Below are 16,801 nucleotides of genomic sequence, written 5' to 3' on the forward strand. Positions count from 1 at the left end.
AGAGAGAATTAGTGATATAGAAGACGAAATGATGGAGAATAAAGAAGCTGAGCAAAAGAGAGACAAACAACTACTGGACCACGATGGGAGAATTTGAGAGATAATCGATACCATAAGATGAAATGATATTAGAATAACTGGGATTCCAGAAGAAGAAGAAAGAAAGAGGGGAGCAGAAGGTATATTGGAGTGAATTGTTGTAGAGAATTTCCCTAATATGGCAAAGAGAACAAGCATCAAAATCCAGGAGGTACAGAGAACCCCCCCAAAAATCAGTATGAATAGGTCCACACCCCGTCATCTAATAGTAAAGCTTACAAGTCTTAGTGAAAAAGAAAAATCCTGAAATCAACCCAGGACAAGAAGTCTGTAACATACAATGGTAAAAATATTAGATTGGCAGCAGACATATCCACAGAGACCTGGCAGGCCAGAAAGAACTGCATGATATATCCAGAGCACTAAATGAGAAAAACATGCAGCCAAGAATACTATATCCAGCTAGGCTATCACTGAAAATAGAAGGAGAGATAAAAAAGCTTCCAGGATAAACAAAAACTAAAAGAATCTGTAAACACCAAACCAGCTCTACAGGAAATATTGAAAGGGATCCTCTAAGCAAAGAGAGAGCCTTAAAGTAGTAGACCAGAAAGGAACAGAGACAATATACAATAATAGTCACCTTACAGGCAATACAATGGCACTAAATATCTCTCAATAGTTACCCTGAATGTAAATGGGCTAAATGCCCCAATCAAAAGACACAGGGTATCAGAATGGATAAAAAAACAAAACCCATCAATATGCTATCTACAGGAAACTCATTTTAGACCCAAAGACATCTCCAGATTTAAAGTGAGGAGGTGGAAAACAATTTACCATGCTAATGGACATCAAAAGAAAGCTGGGGTGGCACTACTTCTATCATATCAATTAGATTTTATGCCAAGGACTATAATAAGAGATGAGGAAGGACACTATATCATACTCAAAGGATCTGTCCAACAAGATCTAACAATTTTAAATATCCATGCCCCTAACGTGGGAGCAGCCAACTATATAAACCAATTAATAACAAATTCAAAGAAACACATCAACAATAATACAATAATAGTAGGGGACTTTAACACTCCCCTCACTGAAATGGACAGATCATCCAAGCAAAAGATCAGCAAGGAAATAATGGCCTTAAATGACACACTGGACCAGATGGACATCACAGATGTATTCATAACATTTCATCCCAAAGCAACAGAATACACATTCTTCTCTAGTGCACATGGAATATTCTCCAGAATAGATCACATTCTTGGTCCTAAATCAAGTCTCAACTGGTATCAAAAGATTGGGATCATTCCCTGAATATTTTCAGATCACAATGCTCTGAAGCTAGAGCTCAATCAGAAGAGGAAATTTGGAAAGAACCCAAATACATGGAGACTAAAGAGTATCCTTCTAAAGAATGAATGGGTCAACCAGGAAATTAAAGAAGAATTGAAAAAATCCATGGAAACAAATGATAATGAAAACACAATGGTTCAAAATCTGTGGGATACAGCAAAGGCAGTCCTGAGAGGAAAATATATAGCGATACAAAGCCTTTCTCAAGAAACAAAAGAGGTCTCAAATACACAACCTAACCCTACACCTAAAGGAGCTGGAGAAAAAAACAGCAAAGAAAGCCTAAACCCAGCAGGAGAAGAGAAATAATAAAGATCAGAGCAGAAATCAATGAAATAGAAACCAAAAATCAGTAGAACAAACCAACGAAACTAGGAGCTGGTTCTTTGAAAGAATTAATAGATTGATAAATCACTGGCCAGACTTATCAAAAAGAAAAGAGAAAGGACCCAAATAAATAAAATCATGAATGAAAGAGGAGAGATCACAACCAACACCAAAGAAATACAAACAATTATAAGAACATAGTATGAGCAACTACACGCCAGCAAATTTGACAATCTGGAAGAAATGGATGCATTCCTAGAGACATATAAATTACCACAACTGAACCAGGAAGAAATAGAAAACCTGAACAGACCCATAACCAGTAAGGAGATTGAAGCAGTCATCAAAAATCTCCCAACAAACAAGAGTCCAGGGCCAGATGGCTTCCCAGGGGAATTCTGCCAAGCATTTAAAGAAGAATTAATTCCTATCCTCCTGAAACTGTTCCAAAAAATAGAAATGGAAAGAAAACTTCCAAACTCATTTTATGAGGCCAGCATTACTTTGATCCCAAAACCAAAGACTGCATCAAAAAAGGGATTTACAGGCCAATATCCTTGATGAATACCGATGTGAAAATTCTCACCAAAATATTAGCCAATAGGATCCAACAGTATATTAAAAGGATTATTCACCACGACCAAGTGGGATGTTGGTTCAATATCCACAAATCAATCAGTGTGATATAATACATTAATAAAAGAAAGAACAAGAACCATATGATACTCTCAATAGATGCTGAAAAAGCATTTGACAAAGTACAGCATCTTTTCTTGATCAAAACTCTTCAAAGTGTAGGGATAGAAGGTACATACCTCAATATCATCAAAGCCATCTAAGAAAATCCCACAGTGAATATCATTCTCAATGGAGAAAAACTGAGAGCTTTTCTGCTAAGGTGAGGAACATGGCAGGAATGTCCATTATTACCACTGCTATTCAACATAATGCTAGAAGTCCTATCCTCAGCAATCAGACAACAAAAAGAAATTAAAGGCATCCAAATTGGCAAAGAAGTCAAACTATCACTCTTTGCAGATGATAAGACACTTTATGTGGAAAACCCAAAGACTCCACTCCAAAACTGCTAGAACATGTACAGGACTCCAGTAAAGTGTCAGAATAGAAAATCAATGCACAGAAGTCAGTTGCATTTCTATACACCAACAACAAGACAGAAGAAAGAGAAATTAAGGAGTCAATCCCATGTACAATTGCACCCAAAACCATAAGATACCTAGGAATAAACCTAAACAAAGAGGCAAAGAATCCACAGAAAACTATAAACTACTCATGAAAGAAATTGAGGAAGACACAAAGAAATGGAAAAATGTTCCATGCTCATGGATTGGAAGAACAAATATTGTGAAAATGTCTAGGCTACCTAAAGCAATCTACACGTTTAATGCATTCCCTATCAAAACACCATCCATTTTTTTTTTTCAAAGAAGTGGAACAAATAATCCTAAAATTTATATGGAACCAGAAAAGACCTCAAATAGTCAGAGTAATGCTGAAAAAGAAAGCCAAAGTTGGTGGCATCACAATTCCAGACTTCAAGCTCTATTACAAAGCTGTCATCATCAAGACAGCATGGTACTGGCACAAAAACAGACACATAGATCAATGGAACAGAATAGAGAGCCCAGAAATAGACCCTCAACTCTATGATCAACTAATCTTTGACAAAGCAGGAAAGAATGTCCAATGGAAAAGAGACAGTCTTTTCAACAAATGGTGTTGGAAAATTGGATAGCTACATGCAGAAAAATGAAACTGGGCCATTTCCTTATACCACACTCAAAATAGACTCCAAATGGATGAAGGACCTCAATGTGAGAAAAGAATCCATCAAAATCCTTGAGGAGAACACAGGCATCAACCTCTTCGACCTCAACTGCTGCAAATTCTTCCTAGAAACACTGCCAAAGGCAAGGGAAGCAAGGGCAAAAATGAACTATTGGGATTTCATCAAGATCAAATGCTTTTGCACAGCAAAGTAAATAGTTAAAAAAATCAAAAGACAACTGACAGAATGGGAGAAGATATTTGCAAACAACATATCAGATAAAGGGCTAGTGTCCAAAATCTATAAGGAACTTATCAAACTCAACACCCAAAGAAGAAATAATCCAATCAGAAATGGGCAGAGGACATGAACAGACATTTCTGCAAAGAAGACATCCAGATGACCAACAGACACATGAAAAAGTGCTCCACATCACTCGGCATCATGGAAATACAAATCAAAAACCACAATGAGATACCACCTCACACCAGTCAGAATGGCTAAAATTAACAAGTCAGGAAATGACAGATGCTGGTGAGTATGCGGAGAAAGGGGAACCCTCCTACACTGTTGGTGGGAATGTAAGCTGGTGCAGCCACTCTGGAAAACAGCATGGAGGTTCCTCAAAAAGTTGAAAATAGAGCTACCCTATGATCCAGCAATTGCACTACTGGGTATTTACCCTAAAGATACAAATGTAGTGATCCAAAGGGGCATGTGCACCCAAATGTTTATACCAGCAATGTCCACAATAGCCAAACTGTGGAAAGAACCTAGATGTCCATCAATAGGTGATGGATAAAGAACATGTGGTATATATATACAATGGAATACTATGCAGCCATCAAAAGAAATGAAATCTTGCCATTTGCAATGATGTGGATGGAACTAGAGGGTATTATGCTGAGTGAAATAAGTCAATCAGAGAAAGACAATTATCATATGATCTCCCTGATATGAGGAATTTGAGAGGCAAGGTGGAGGATTTGGGGGGTGGGGAAGGAAAAAATGAAGCAAGATGGGATCAGGAGGGAGACAAACCATAAGAGACTCTTGATCTCACAAAACAAACTGAGGGTTGCTGGGGAGAGGGAGGTAGGGAGAGGGAGGTTGGGCTATGGACATTGGGGAGGGTATGTGCTATGGTGAGTGCTGTGAAGTGTGTAAGCCTGATGATTCAGAGACCTGTACCCCTAGGGCTAATAATACATTATATGTTAGTAAAAATAAAAAATAAAATAAAATAAAGCATTACCTGATTTAATATTAAAATTTTCAACTCCTTCTGTCTGTAACACTTTTTTCTTATAAAAAAAATTACCACCCCCTTGCTGCTGTCACCAAAAATATCCTTAAAAAGCTCACTTTTTATTCCATAGCAGAAACCTTTCAGTGCACAAATCAAAGAACTGACCTGAATTTTAAATATTGTAGAGTAAAACTTGAACTAATAGTTGAGCTACTGCTCCACTTACAAGCAAGTAATAATCTTCTTTGTTGAAAAATTGCATTATTACCTCATTTGATAAATTTTAAATGAATTTCTAGAAGCAATGATTAATTATAAGAGAGAGTTGGTATACTTCAAAGTAGAGTTAATTTAAAGGTTCTACATTTTGTGTAATTACATGTATTCTAATTTCATTTCTCTATGGAAGAAAACACAACAAAAATGTCCCTTAAACTAGACACTATAATAATAACTAGATAACAGATTTCCAAAATGTAGATCCTGACCTCCATGGTCTCATAGTCTAGTAGGCAAGTTAGAGAAATAAACCATTAGTTGTGATACAGCATGACAACTGCTACCATACAACTCTTCAGAAGATTATTGAACACATAGAAAGGGTCCTCACAATCTGGCAGTATAAGGAAGACTTCCTGGAGGGAATAACACATGAGCTAGACTTTGAAGGATAAGTGTTTGCCAAACAGAAATGTTAGCAAAGGAGTTGGGGATAATAAGGGATTTTTCCCCTAAGCAACAGGACAGTATTTGTAAAGTCTCTGTAGATTAAGAAACATATCTGGAGAATTACAAGTAGGATAATGAGCTGTCAATCAAAGAAGCATTTTGGAGAGTGGGAGAAAAGAAATTTGGAAACAGAGATAGGCACAAGACCATGAAGAACCTTACAATGTCAAGATATCTCATAAATTATGAACACTTCATCACCTAGATTATGAGGAATCATTAAAAACTTTTAAACAATGGAGTGATATATTTAGATTAGGTAAAATTCATATTCAAGAGATTCAAGAGGATGGTTTGAAGTGGGGGTCAATTTGAATGCAAGGAGAATAGGTGAGAATCTATTAAACAGAGATATGATGAGGCTTCCTTAACCTGCCACAGTACCATGAGAATGGAAAGGAGAATAATAATTAAAGACAAATTTCAGACATAGAATCTATAATATTTGTAGGTATAACTTTCAAGAGGAAAAATGGTGGCAGTTTGATAAATGGCCACAATTATTGTCTTCTTTTTATCTAGGTCCCTTTGCAATGTGACTTTAAGGCATCTTCCATCAACTGTGCATCTTTTCTCCACCCTTTGAATCCAGGCTGGCTCCATGGCTTGCTCTCACCTAGATGCAGATGTGACACTGTGCCACTTCCAAATGTAGACCTCCTTGCTCTGGAGAATGATGTGTTTCACTCTATTCCTTCCTAAAAATCCCACTAACACAACTCTGAATGTTCTTTTGAAGGCTTAAATACTCATAGGCATCGGGGGGAGCAAAGCATCAGAAATGACAAAAATACTGGCATTAAATTAGTTAACTAGTTTTCTATCAAAATGCATAGTTACATGGACATTAGATTGGCATAATTCATTTGCAAAGTCCTTTGGTTCATGGAACTAACACATTAACAACTATTACTTGGAAAAATTTTTAAATCATTTTAGAAATGCCATAGCTTGAGCTAAATGAAAAGTCATGATAATGTAACTAAATCTTCTAGAGCTACACCTATTAAACAATTGTCTTAGAGCACAGTGTCCACAAAATAATGACTGAGTTTTGAAATAGTTGCTGATGTTACTTCAGGAGATTTTTGTCTTCTGATTTTCTTATGGCCAGTTTTACTACTAGAGTTATCATGGTGGGTGATAATTGTGGGCAACATTTTGAGCAAATTAAAAGTTCATTATCAACTTTCTTGAGAAATAGAAATTTAACAACCAATTTATTATTAAGCATTCACTCTTATTCTTTGGCTCATTTCTGTTTATTGTGAAAGTTTAAAAAACATCACCAGACAAAATAAGCATCTGTTAATTTGCAACATATAATAAATTATAAACCATAAATCATAGCAAGAATGTTCCAATAACTTTCTAAGCATTTTATGGCATAATAATAGTCTCTATTTCCCACACATATTTATCTTCACCTAACCTATAATTTCTGGTTTCCCATTGACCCGAAACCCCACCAAGTGGCAGTTGGGCAACTTTCTGAATCACATAGTTCACAGCCAAGATCATGGTATCCCTGGGTAGTGCAACTAAAGCTAGCATGGGCAATAGTTTCAGGTGTTTCTTGAACCACCATCTGAAACTGGGAAGAGTTGGCTTCCCCTAACCTCTTGTGTGGGTATACTTGGTTCATCTGCAGGCATCCTTCATGCTGTTTTTTTTTTTATTTTATTTTTTATAAACATATATTTTTATCCCCAGGGGTACAGGTCTGCGAATCGCCAGGTTTACACACTTCACAGCACTCACCATAGCACATACCCTCCCCAATATCCATAACCCCATCCCCCCTCCCAACCCCCCTCCCCCCATCAACCCTCAGTTTGTTTTGTGAAATTAAAAGTCACTTATGGTTTGTCTCCCTCCCAATCCCATCCTTCATGCTGTTTTTGAAAGGAAAGTTGTTGCTACCTTACATCTAGAAAAGGTTGGAAAAGAGAAATGAGTTGCTGCTAATTGTCTTTCAGATTTAACCATATGTTAAAGAATTCTGTTCTCTACACAGGAATCTCAAAACCATGTAACCATGGCATAAGGTAGAAGTACATAGTAAAGGTCTACTGAAACCCATCCCAATTATTTTAATGTAACTTCTAATTAAACACGTTATTAAAAAATGAAAAATTCAAGGGGTGCCTGGGTGGCTCAGTCAGTTAAGCAACTGATTTTGGTTCAGGTCGTGGGATTTAGCCCCATGTCGGGCTCCCTACTCAGTGTCTCCTTCTATCTCTCTTCCCCTCTCTCAAATAAATAAATAAAATCTTTTTTAAAAAGGAAAAAATTCAAGCAATGTTAAATAGAAAAGACACCGGACAAAAGGCTCAAACCCATACTGCTCTCAGTAAGCTGGGACATTGGGTTTTCTATTTTGAGCCCCCTATTGCCCATCCCCAGCTCTGGAGACATTTGCATAGATCAAGGACTCAGGCTCCAGATGCAGGTAGCAGAACTAGGCAGTAAATACCATGCAAACACCATGCAAGCCACTGGAAGTAGAATCACTGGTGATTTTCACACTTAGGCTCTCTGTCCCAGCAGCTACAGTTGCTTTCTCTTTGATGACTAACACTTAGGCTAGATAGGTTATAAGCCCTCACTATCAAGGTACTCCATTAATACCTCATTGTATATAAAATGTTTAAGGACCTAATATGTTCAAAGACACATATAAGGCACTCTTGTTGTCCCAGAGGCAGCTCTGAGTCATGTCTTATGGGAGAAGTATATATGTATGATGTGGGAAAAGTATAGAAAAAAAAAAATTCTTCCTCCTTTATTTCCTATTTAAATCAATTTATTTTTTCAGATAGATAGCCTCATATTCTCACTCTTCTCATCTCTGAAAGAATTGTTTGTTCCCATTAATCTCAGGAAGTTGCTCATCAGAATGAGGTACAGAAGATGGGACAGAGACCATGTTCAGAGTATGCTATTGGATTAATTAATTCTGTGACCCTTATAACAAAAAATGCTGTTCTTCCTGATGTCTATTACCTAGCAAAGATTTCATGAGTCACCTATTTGTTCCTTTTAAAATAAATAGAGTTGATTCCCATAAGGTCAGGATGTCATTCCAGAACCATGGATAGGTTCCCACAGGACCTTTGCACTTTCACACCCACCATGTCCCTATCACTCTTAAAGAAGACTGAATAATGCTCCTGAAAAAAGAAAACACAGTAGAATTGTTTCCTCTTTTCTTATTCCCATCCCAAACCAACAATTGTACTCTCTGGAGTAAGAGGAAGCTTTTATACAGAACATTTAGAGGCATTAAGAAGGACATCTGGGGCACCTGGGTTGCTCAGTGGGTTACACCTCTCTCTGCCTTCGGCCCAGGTCATGATCTCAAGGTTCTGGGATCAAGCCCCGCATTGGGCTCTCTGCTCAGCAGGGAGCCTGCTTCCCCCTCTTTCTCTGCCTGCCTCTCTGCCTACTTGTGATCTCTCTCTCTCTGTCAAATAAATAAATAAAATCTTTAAAAAAAAAAAGGAAGAAGAACATCTATCCCCACTCACTACATATTTGGTGTCAATGGAATCCATTTTCAGGTATTTAAACCTTTCATTCCACCATTAGAGATAAATGTGAATCCAGGTAAATCCTCCTAGAGAGGAACAGATACAACAGCTTACAATGACAACAGTGTCTTCATAGATAAGATATTCATAGACATGTAAATACTTCTGGGTGTGTCTATAAATCATCTAGTTTATGGCTGTTTTTACAAATGAGGAAACTAAGATTGGATGTAAACTGTCATACACAGTTGTGACCAGGGCATGGACTCAAGTCTTCTGATTGCTAACCCATTGTTCTTAGAATAAGAAGATAAAAGGGAGCCGGGAAGATATGGGCAGCAGTGGAAGACAGAAAGGGATCCCAGAAAGAGAAAGGGCAAAAAATAAAAAATCTAGTCATGCCCCCCAAAAAATCCATTTATGTCTCAATCACCTCAGACTAATATAAGATCTGCAGGAGTAATAGGGTCACAGGAGCACATCTGTGCTCTCCCATACCCAATCCAGAAACGGTATGTTCCTGGATCTTGCTATTCAAACTGTAGGACTCAGTCCAGACCAGTCACCAAGACCAGCCACCACAATAGCCTCACTCAGGGGCTTGTTAGATGTACAATCTCAGGACCCACCCCAGACATACTGACTCAGAATCTGCATTTTAACGGGATCTCCAGGTGATTCATGTACACATCAAAGTATAAACAGCACTGGACCAGGATACAGGGAGAGATGAGGTCCACGAGCAGCAACTCAGACGTACCACAGACTCTGCTCCCAGCATCACCCTTTAGCAGAAACCAGGGCCAGCCTCTGGCTAACACAGCACCTCAGTATCTTAAGACCCCAATTCTAAGGATTTTTTATATTTCCCCAGAATCCTCAAAGAGGGTAAAGGGAGAGTCTTGATGCCTAAAGTGGGGGGAGGCCACCAAAAACTGGACAGTTTGAATAAAAGCTTCTAGGATTTTATAGGTGTGTCTATAACTTAGTTCTGGTTTTGATTTGATGTGATGTGTTTGTTTTGTTGCTTTGTTTATTCATATAAAGTTGTTGTATTTACTTCCTGAAGCAGGCAAATTAAAACTGTCACAGACTATCCCCTAAATGCCTCATTCCTTCTCTTCCATAGTATATATCTATTTTATGTTTTTTTTTCTCAAATAAGCACCTTTACAAGGTAGTTGCCCTAACTAGATTGTGAACCTCTTAAAGGCAAAATTTTGTTTTATCTTTGTCACCCTAACAGTTAGTGCCCTACATTTAACGAACAATCAGTAATGAGTGATTTAATTAGCAAAAAGAAAATGAATAGATGGATGGATTAAAGCAGAAAAATGAAGAATGAATGAATGAGATAGGAAGCAAAGTTCTCATTCTCCTGGCTTCAGCTCCAATGTTCTGCTCTCATTTCTCCTATAGGTTCACCTAGTCACATGACTCTTGAGCTTCAGGTCACTGCATTCCATTACAGAAAGTCAGCCAGGCTGTCTAAGCGGTGCTGTGCCCTGGGATGCAGTAAGAATACATGAGCTACAATCTGTAACATGCAATCAATAAATCATATTACTTTGAAATCCTCAGGTGAGAGTCACCATCCAACAGGCTTTAACTGCATGGACCCAATTTTCTTTCTTACACTCTGTTCTTGATTTACAATATATATGCATGGGAAGAAACATATTATCAAAGGAAAGGGAAGGGAAATAGCAATTTTTTTTCTCTTTCCCACAACACTCACAACCACCAAAAAAGAAAAAAAAAAGGTAATAAAAAAAGTAAACTCTTAAAAATAACCATCTCGTAGAAGTACTTTGACAAATTCATGGCAAAAATGCTCTTTTTTTTTGTAGCTATTTGCTGGCAGCACTTCATGACTCTAAAAGTAATAATAGGGCTCCTGGGTGGCTCAGTTGGTTAAGTAACTGCCTGCAGCTCAGGTCATGATCCTGGAGTCCTGGGATCAAGTCCCACATCAGGCTCCCAGCTCCACCAGGAGTCTGCTTCTCCCTCAGACCTTCTCCCCTTTCATGCTCACTCTCTCTTTCTCTCTCTCAAATAAATAAATAAAATCTTTAAAAAATAAATAAATAAAAGTAATGACACCGATGACAAGGTCACAAAATTCAACTTACATTTATATAAAATAAGAAAATATAAAATATTTTGCTGTTAACTATTCCACTCATCTTCCTGAGCCTTCATCACGGGGTCACCAGAAAAACAAACTAACCTGATGTTCAATACAATAATTTTAGCAGTCTTTTCAGGAAATAACCTTGCCAGTTCATGAGTAAGATGGTATGATGTCCTGGCCACTGCTGCCTATGCAGGACTATTCCAAGAGAGAAGGCATTCTCTGAAGTGTTTCACTGGATCAGCAGTGACTTCCATATCTGTATCTCAATCTCGCAGCTTCCCCTACTCATCCTGCTTCCTCCCTTTGGAGGAGGTAGATGAGAGGTCATGACCATTTGTTGACCCATGAATGGACCTGGCAGTCAGAGGCTCTTCACTTTCTCCCCTGCTCTTGGAATGTATACTTTGTTTGCCTCCTGCTCCCACAGTGGGAGCTGTTCCCAGGACATGGCCTTCAAAGAGTTAGGTGTTGTTGAGACCATCCAGACTGACGGTACCTGAGCCTGGTCAAGGCCTCTATATGATCTTTTAAGATTCTAACAGGCAGATGCAGAAACCTACTCATCTCACTGCCCAAGACAAGCCCCGTATGTAAGTTTCCTTTCTTATTAAACCTGCCACCTACCAGTTTGGAGTGGCCAGCCTCCTTCTTCTGTCTGTCCTTGCCCTGCATTTGCTGAGACCAGTTTCATATTTTACCCAGAAAGCCCCCCAAAGTGCAAACCAACACTTCTTTTTCTTTCAAAGGTAACACCCAATGAACATATTGTATCCCTACCTCCATCTCGGGGTCTGTTTCTTGGAGCACTCTACTGGCATTCTGGAATAAAGCCACTTGCCCAACCGAAGGCCACTTGCCCTGTTGGTTATCCAGGCTGATCTAACTCACAGTCTGATCTTTCCAAGTTTTTCAGAGATTAACAACTGCTTTGGTGATAATTCAGTCTCATCTCAGCTTCCCCCAGACTGCCATGTCCTTCATGGCCTCAAGCCTGGCAGTCCCATAAGGCAATAGTTATATACAGGCATGAAATATTCAAAATCCCAAGAAATTCTATTTCATAGCATCCATTTATATATTCTTAGGGAAAAAACTCTGATTAGCTTGACTTTGATCACATACTTTTCCCTGAGCCATCACTAAAAACAAGAAGATGGGCTACCATGATTGATAAAACTCAAGACTCCACATGGCTTTGTGGTTGTAAGTGAGGAGGTACCACAATTATTAGGCCCAACACATATCCAGGAAATGGGGAGAGGCAGCCCCCAAAGCAAAGTGTGGTGGTATGACAAGAAGAAAGAGGAAATAGGACGCTGAGCATACAATAACAAAAAAAAGTATAGTTTCTCACCACATATTCCCTGTCCTTAAGAAATTCAATATTGCATCATAGAGTTACACATAAACAGGAAATTACAACAGTAGGCTCTATGTGCTATTGAAGGAGTAGTTACTACAAAGAAGAAAAAAGACTAACTCTGGGAGGATGGTGAAGGCAACATGTATGAGGAGGGAAATAAAATAAAGTAATATCTGGAAAGTCTTCACAAAGTTGTAGCTCAAAGGGTGAACAGAAGCTTGGTAGAAAGACAAGACCATCCAGATGAAGGGAATGGAGTCTGCCAGGTTGAGATATGAAACATCATGGAACATCCTTCCTCCACTGAAATCCTTACTGGAGCATCTCCATGTGCACAGTGTCCGCACATCTCTAGCCCAAATGCGCCTCTAGTCCCCAAATACCTCCAGTTTACAACAAATAAGAAGAAACTATGCATTTAAGAAATCAGGCTTACTTAGCTCTTCATAGCTATTTTTCTTTAACTTCAAAGCCACAGCTTCGTGCATAAGATGCAAGTTATTATTTCAGTCAAGTAAAGGAAAGAAAATAATTCCATATGAAGAAAGAATGCAGAAAGCATATTAGGTGATATTAGCAATTATTAAACTTACTAATATTTTAAATATGTAGAACAAATTATCAGTATACTAATGTATATTTACATATGTGGACATGTAAGATTAACATACATGGAGTATATCACATGAGTCTGTTCATTATGTGAACACCTTTTTAATGTACATACATATGTACATGTATATAACATATTCACGTACATTGTCACACATATTATATATCATATATCAAATATTTACATATATCATATTAAAAGGCATTTTTCACATAATAGATAGACTCAAAGGTGAACATTTTAAATTATACTGAATTCTGTTCTTCAGTGGTTCCAATTATAATAAAGTGTGAGTATATCCAAACATACACATATTTAGAAAAGTAAACCTTTAATTTAGCCTAACTGGATAGGAATAGAAATAAAGGGCACAAAATTAGAAACTCTTCTAATTCATTTTCTGTGGGTGCAACTTTCCATAAATAATGAGTCTTACCAGAATCAAATCTTAAGCTCAATACATAAAGAGCACAGATGATGCTTACTTCATCTAAAACTTTGTAAAGGAGGCTAAGCCACCACAGAGGCTCAGGTGGGCTGTCCCCTTCTTATTTTCATTTTTTAAAAAATGCAGGAAGCCTGACGTTTAAAGCACAAAATTTCTTCCACCAGGCTCATGAATTTTTTTTTAAAGATTTTATTTATTTATTTGTTAGAGAGAGAGAGGGAGCGAGCATGAGCACAGGCAGACAGAGTGGTAGGCAGAGGCAGAGGGAGAAGCAGGCTCCCCGCTGAGCAAGGAGCCCGATGTGGGACTTGATCCCAGGACGCTGGGATCATGACCTGAGCCGAAGGCAGCCGCTTAACCAACTGAGCCACCCAGGCGTCCCCAGGCTCATGAATTTTGAAACACTTCCTGCATGGCACTGATTTCACATTGCAGAATGGTTCAATGCTGTAACCCTGACTCTCCTGCTACCATAGCAACCTGTTGGTTCAAAATGAATTGAACTGTGGGATTATCATCACTAAGGGGGAGAAGGGAGGGGTTTCTGCCTTATTTATTTTTTAGTCAGTTCACTGTGCAATGCCTATGAATGGAACAACCAGAAAGGAATGATTGTGTTGTTTCTTTTAAAATCTACGTTGCATTTTCAAAACACCATGGTTCGTAGATATCCGTATAACGTCTAGAAAGGTTAATTTATCATTGCGTCATCAGTGGGATGTAGAGAACAAATAAAATCAAAATTAAAGTCTTTATCATCTCATTGAAAATTCATTGTAAAGAAAAGATGGAATTTGGAGCAGTGTGTAGAAAGGACAATCATATGAAACTCGAACTTGGTCTCATTAGTTCTCCCTGAACTTCAGCATGAATTGGAATTTTAAGCTTAAAATAAACCTGAAGTGTTGGTTTATGCCACCTACGGACTTCTGAACATTTCAGTTCCTATGAAATGGCCCCAGTTAAATTGGAACCCATGACAGATGGAATCAGAACTTGTTGCTTCATCAGAAAGCACTTTTCCAAAAATAGCTGCAGCAGGAGAAGTAATCCTGTCTGTAAATTGAGGAAAAGTGCTTTCACAACATGGTCAATTTTTGTGGAAATACATTACGTGTGTCCTTGATATCCCTCTTTTTACATAATGTCTAATGCTAGGTTGCAACATTGCAAATGGTTAGTAATTGTTGTTGATTAATTGATTGGGAAGTTCTGCCATATATCTAGAAACCACTTTGTTCTAGGCATTGTAAAGCCACTTCACAGAGTTCACTGATAAATCCTTGCAACAGCCCTACAAAGTGAACATAATCCCTACCTCAGATCCAAGCAGATTAAGTGCCTGACCAAATGCAGGAGCAAAGCCAGGATTTGACTCAGTTTTGTTTTGTTTTGTTTATTAGCCCAAAAGCCTCTTCTCCTAGTGAATGTTCCAATGCCTTAGGTAGGTCAGAAGACTTTCTAGACCTAAAATCTGAATGGTCTTGGAGCTGTGATATAGGAATTGATGCTCCAGGCAATATGAGAAAACCTAGATTAGTATGTGGCAGTCCAAACCCACCTTATCATACATGTGTGAAAACTCAATTGCTTGAAACAGCAAGCTCTTGAGTGTCTCTAGGTGTCAGGATTAGGAATATGCCAGCTAAAAAGGGATGCCCATGTGGGAATCTAGGGTTGGACTCAAACTCAAATTCAATATTATTATTGAACATTAAATTAGATATTCTTAAAGCATAAACCATGGCACCATTCTGAGATTTCACACCAAGGTCAAAGAGCCTCTTCAATGACCATGTTGGATGCACAGTAAGAAATCCACTTCCCTCTCCCCTATTAAATGAGCTGAGGGTACAAGGGCATGTGAACAGACTCCATAAATCCCAAAACAACAAAGAAGAAAGTTTGCTTGATAACATCTGTACGTTTATTTACCACATAGCTATTGAGTAGCTCACTTGAGAGAGACAGAGGTTGGACACTGTAGAGGATATTGAGAGGATATTCAGAGCAGGCTCCTGATTTCAGAGCTTATAATTCAACAGATGAGGCAGACAGGTCAACATGACTAACCATGGTTATGTGGCACAACAAGAGAAATAAACATTGAAGGTAAACGAAAATCACTATGAGAGCCGAGGAAAAGGAGGAATCAGTGCACTCTTAATGGGGACAGCAGTATGTCCACTAAACCTTGAAGAATGACTACAGTGTTAGAAGAATCCATCAGACTGAAGAAGCAAAAGCATTGAGATATCAATATGTCTTGAAGCAACAGAAAGAACCAAGGTTATTACATCATTATGTCTTAAGCTCAGACTATAGCCCTTACTTCACCCAACCCTTCCACCCAATCATCCACTGTTCCCCAGTGATGACCAGAAGTCACATCAATGGTAATGATTTAATGAAAGGGCTTCAAGGGAAAAAAAAAAAAAAAGAGTCTGACAATAGAACAAACCTCAAGTTATCTACAAAACATTTCTTACTTGAAAATGTCCTGAGAACAGTAGACAGAGTGGTTATGGGCTTATGTAAATGATATGGAAATTAACTATAAATACACATGCGGGTTTGGCCCTCCAGAAAAACTTGCTGAAGATTGCTATAATAAACCCTCTAAAAGGTATATACTGTCTGAACACTTGCAGACAAATTGTCATCTTTGTTCCAAATCAAAAGACTTCAACTCTCCAGGAAAACTCCACTGGCGTTTCAGTTCCCGGTTCTTTTCAACCTTCAGAAGTTTCCTGATCAAAACCCATGGGGCTTCTTAGCCTTCCAACTGTCAGGAATAATAGTCACAGCATAAATAGCTTTAGCTGTAGTAGCAATGTATTTGCACTGGCATAGCTTATATCAGCATGTGACTAATCTCCATAGCATTTCTAATAACAGTAATCTTCTTCTATGGAGTAAAATAACTATAATTCTTACCTATATTGATAAAAATACCAAAATAGCTATAATTTTGTAGTGCTAGAAAACAACGCCATCTTAAAGGAGTGCCTAATCATGGCATAGGCCCTTCTGATAATGCTTCAGCTGGAGAACTCTCTGGACCCACTTGTCACAAGCTGACAACTTCTACCTATCTCTTCCTGCTAAGTCACCGAAGTAACTGATCTTCATTGCTCCTGTTATGTTCCCTTTAGGCAAAGATAAAGGACTTGGTAAGGAAGGACACTGAAATCTGGATCAGGAATTTTATT

The sequence above is a fragment of the Lutra lutra genome, chromosome 3, assembly GCF_902655055.1.
Source record: "Lutra lutra chromosome 3, mLutLut1.2, whole genome shotgun sequence".
Classification (NCBI taxonomy): Eukaryota; Metazoa; Chordata; class Mammalia; order Carnivora; family Mustelidae; genus Lutra; species Lutra lutra.